At 48.3% G+C, this 4,880-nt stretch overlaps 1 long non-coding RNA gene across 1 annotated transcript; it reads right to left on the bottom strand.

The window, feature by feature from the left end:
- Positions 1 to 1,441: 1,441 nt before the first annotated feature.
- Positions 1,442 to 2,663, bottom strand: LOC140682292 (uncharacterized). The gene is made up of 2 exons (XR_012053814.1): positions 1,930 to 2,663; positions 1,442 to 1,667 (listed from the first exon to the last, which is right to left on the bottom strand). It is a non-coding gene; the product is annotated as an uncharacterized lncRNA (long non-coding RNA).
- Between the last annotated feature and the right edge of the window lie 2,217 nt (positions 2,664 to 4,880).

Raw genomic sequence — 4,880 nt, 5'->3', positions numbered from 1 at the left:
TCAGTTTCCCTGAGCCGTGCCTCAGTTTCCCCTGGGCCCCTGAGCCGTGCCTCAGTTTTCCTGAGCCGTGCCTCAGTTTCCATGGGCCGTGCGTCAGTTTTCCTGAGCCGTGCCTCAGTTTCCCCCAAGGCCCCTGCGCCATGCCTCAGTTTTCCTGAGACGTGCCTCAGTTTTCCTGAGCCGTGCCTCAGTTTCCCCCAGGCCCCTGATCCGTGCCTCAGTTTTCCTTAGCCATGCCTCAATTTCTCTGCAGACCCCTGAGCCGTTCCTCAGTTTTCCTGAGCCGTGCCTCAGTTTTCCTAGGCCGTGCCTCAGTTTTCCTGAGCCGTGCCTCAGTTTCCCTGAGCTGTGCCTCAGTTTCCCTGTCTGCAGCCCTTGTGGTCATGTCTGCTTCTATGGGGCTTGCTGGCAGCTGCCAACAGAGGCAGCCTAGAGGAACAGAGCCCATTGTCCCCCAGGAGGCAAAAAATGGGGATCCCAGAGAGGGCAGAGCGCTGCCAGTGGCGGGACCCTCAAAAGCCTGGAGAGGGGAGGGGGTGCTCCTTGGAGTCCCTGCACCCCAAAGCAGAGAAGAAGTGGAGGAGGGAAGCCGGGAGCCCAAAAATCCCCGGCATCTCTAAACAGGGAGACCCAAGAAGGGGGAGCATTTGGCATTCCTGGGAATTTCCGCAGCCGGGGGAGAGCAGGGGACCCTGAGCATAAGTGTGACTCCCCAGCAGCTGGGACAAGGGGAAGCCCGAACACTAAAGGGGAGGGAGCAGGGACGGAGAACTCCGGATAGGCATTTCAAGGGCTGAATCTTGGTATTTGGGAGGTTTAATGAAGCCCAGATGGCTGGTGACTTCCAGAGATTGCCTTGGGCAGAAGACTTTCCAAGTCAACGTGCTCATCCCTTCTTTTCCCCAAACCAGTATTTCCCATTCCCAAGCCCTTGGAGGCTGCGAGGAAGAGGAAGATGCCCCGGGACACACAGGCAGGTGAGGAGGAAGTCACCGCCCCTTTCCCCCTCTCTCCTGCTCCATCCCCCAGCCTGGCATGGCCCCTGGCTGAAGGACAACCCCCCTGACGCACCATCCTACCGATGGAACTCCTTCCCTCTGGCACAGAGGTTAATCCCATCCACTCCTTGTCTTTCATCCCCCAGGCAGTCAGGAGCTGAGGATGGAGACCAGAGAGGACAAATCCACTTGGCAGAACCTCATGCAAGAGGCCATATTGAGCGGTTTCATGACACAGGAAGCCAACGGGGATCCTGCACGAGGCTGGGCTGCAAAGGCAGATTGTGGGGATCTGAGGAGGAAAGACCCACTAGGTCTTTGGTTTAGGGCAAATCTGGGAGAAAATCCAAAGGATGAGCCCCCCCTCCACACCCCCCCCCAACAGCAAACCCCCACAGCCCCTCCTCCCGACCTGCTTGGGGAAGAATTTTCTTGGAGACAAGTGGAAAACAAAACCCCTGTTTTTTAACAGATCGAAACAGTCCCCAGCACAAAAAATGGGCAACGTCAGAGTACAAAAACCCTTTCACCGCTCTGAAGAGATGACAAATTCAGAAAGTCTCTCGTGGTCGCCCAGTTCTCGGTCTCTGGCGCTGAGGAGGGCTGCTGCAGGTCACAAAATGCAGGCAGGTGTCTCTCGGTGTTTCCCAGGTCCCAGTTCAGAGCTGGCTGGAATGGTATTCAGGAAAAGGAAAGGAAAAAAAGCAAGGGCAAAAGCAAAAGCAGGAGAGAGAGAAAAGAGCCAGCCAGCAAGCAAGCCCTATCCTCTCTCCTAGACACTGCCCGTGGGGGCAGGGGGGTGAGTCGGCTGCTAAATGAGACAAAATAAACATTAACTTTTCGGCCCCAGTCCGGAAGGCACACTTCCCAGTCACAGCCATTTCCATTGACTGCGCCATTGATGCCGTGGTGGCTGCTACACTGTACTTACAATTGATCCTGCTTTCTATTCCACTCTTCATTCTCTCCATTCAAGGGTTGAATGAAGGTCCAAAACTTCAGATCTGAATTTGCTGTTTTGTGATTCTGACCTTCTGATTTACTGAGGTTTGATTTTTCAACCTGACCAAACCTCCCTTTTATTTTCTGATTCATTTTCATTCTTTCTCTACAGTAAAATCTGCCAGTCATGGGAAATCACATGAATGATTCTGTGGAGGCTAACCCAAGATTGCTGAACTCATTTTCATGCATGGCTAAATGCAGAATTGAACCTCATGCTCCAGAAATGAAAGGTTATCGATTTTAGATAATTCTAAAAAAATGCTATAGGTGTTGATACAGCTACTCTCAGTCTACTCTAATCTTGTTGTTTTTGTTGACTCTGCCCTTCTGAAGGCACTGCTTTCTGTCAGTGATTAAAAGAGGAGAGATTTGCTTTCAGTTCTGTGCTGATTCAGCACAGCAAAGAATCAGTATGTTAGCAAGGACTGTGAGGGAATTTTAAATATTGGTAGAGTACGAAACTTCTACTGTTACTTTGTCCTGGAGGTGAGAGTCCAATGCAATTACTATACCAGGCAAACTTGGGAGAGGTGACAGCTCTCTGAGTCATAAGAGAGAAAAACGAAGAAACCTTATATCCAGTTTTTGGCTTGTTAGTGTCACTGCTATAAAATTATGATGTTCAAAATATAGGCCTATAGAGCTAGCATGTAGTCTACTGGACTCTTCATTTATTACCAAAATGACATTGATAGCTGAGTAATAATTAGCTTTGCCAATTCAGTCTCTTTGCACTTTATGGAATGATATTCTATAATCTTGAGGTCTCTTCTTGTTTTTTGTTTTTTTTTTTTCCCTAACTGCACAAAGTTAGATGCTTTCATAAATACAATATGGAGCTTGGTTCATTTTGGTGGATCATGAGGTGCACTTACACACATGAAGCTCCCTAATCTGTACATCCACCCAATGGTGTGACACTGAGACGCTGACATAAAAATTGAAGTAGTATGCCATTAAATACCAAGGAAACCCCACCAAAGAAAGATTTCCTTTTTCTCTTAGATGGCAGTGTGCATAGCTGCACTTGGGACAAAACTGATAAAATTGGGTGAATGGAGTAGCTGCTGAATATTCCAGTTTGAGATGGTATGTGATATCAGAATCTGAGGTATTGATGATTCCGAGATTGTAAAAGTCTCTGTCTTTCTGCCCCGTTGCCAAAGAAGAAGCCATAATTCATCTGTGCTGTTTTCAAGATTGTTTATTCTGTTTATCTCCAGCATGTTCTTCTGCCCTGTCGTAGGTCTGTCCTGCAAGGCAGCGTGCAGGGCTCTGCCCCTCAGTGGGCTTTTATAAACATTATATACCAGAAACTACGTGTGCTATATTTACAATAATGCGCTAATATCTATCATCTACGTTGAACAGTGTGTCCCCAGCCTAAACCAACAGAAAAATGCCAACACTACAGTGAAACATGGAGGGCATGAAGAAGGAGAAAAAGGACAGGACACACCCAGTTTCCTCCATCTTGTCCCCTTTGAACCCCTAATCTAGAATCCTAAAATTTTACTTTTGCACCTGTGCCACACTTAATTATTACTCATATCAAATACTCAGAGCTTGTAATTCATCCTGTAAGATTGAAAACCCTTTTCCATGGACAGAGATCATAGACAGTGTCTCTCGGGGCTCTGTCCAGGGGGGTTCCTGACCCCCTGCCAGGGTCCCAGGCCCTCCAGGGCAGCAGGAGGGAAGCCCTGGATTCCCACACACGATCTCAGAGAAATACACAAAATTGTGGAGGACATGGGTCCACTCCAACCAGGGATGCCTAGTCCAGCAATGCTACCTCGAGATTGGCAATTGGCTGTCCTAGATATCAAGGACTGTTTCTTCCAGATTCCATTGCACCCTGAAGATGCCCCGAGGTTTGCATTCTTGGTTCCTACCATCAATCGGGAAGAAACGCTACCACTGGAAAGTTTTGCCCCAAGATTTAAAATCCAGTCCTTTCATATGCCAACAGTATGTAGCAGCACTACTGTCTCCGGTACATGCAGAGAGAAAGGATGCCATCATCCTTCACTACATGGATGATGAGCTTGTCTGTGCTCCCAATGACTCTATACTCCAATACATACTTGACCTAGTGGTTAAAGTTTTAACCTCTGTTGGATTCCAACTGCAGGAAAACAAGGTTCAAAGGATGCCACCTTGGAGATACCTGGGCCTGGAAATTTCTGCAAGGACTATTGTCCCTCAGAAATTGCAGATCAATTGCAACCCCAGAACACTAGCAGACTTCCACTCATTATGTGGGTCTTTAAATTGGGTAAGACCCTGGCTAGGCCTCACAAATGAGGACCTAGACCCTCTCTTCAATTTATTGAAGGGGGAGAGGGAGCTGGCCTCCCCCAGGGAACTGACCCCGGAGGCAAAGACAGCAATCGAAAAGGTACAGAAGGCCTTGTCAGAGAGGCAGGCACATCGGTGTGACCCGAAAGTGCCTTTCCAGTTCATTGTTCTAGGAAAGCTGCCACACCTGCATGGGTTGATTTTTCAATGGATCGAGGGGCAGAAGGATCCACTTTTAATCATAGAACGGGTTTTCCTATTGCTCCAAAGATCCAAAACTATCACTAGGCCACAAGAGCTGATAGCAAAGCTGATTCAGAAGGCCAGGGTGAGGTTGTGTGAATTAGCAGGGTGTGACTTTGCATGTATTCACCTCCCAGTTAGTCTTTCTGAGGAGGGAAGGAATCTCCTGAGAGACTGACCAAAGGGATGTTTGAGCATTTGCTCCAGAGCAGTGCCAGTCTCCAATTATCTCTGGACAGCTACAGGGGAAAAATATTAGTCCATGCCCTGTCTCACAAGTTGTTCAATGAGGAATTCCACCTTATTCCTCAAGAGAAAAGGAGCCGGAGGGCA

Source organism: Taeniopygia guttata, chromosome 1A, assembly GCF_048771995.1.
Source record: "Taeniopygia guttata chromosome 1A, bTaeGut7.mat, whole genome shotgun sequence".
Lineage (NCBI taxonomy): Eukaryota > Metazoa > Chordata > Aves > Passeriformes > Estrildidae > Taeniopygia > Taeniopygia guttata.
Note: the sequence above shows the minus strand (reverse complement) of the source record. Positions and strands in the feature narration are given on the sequence as shown.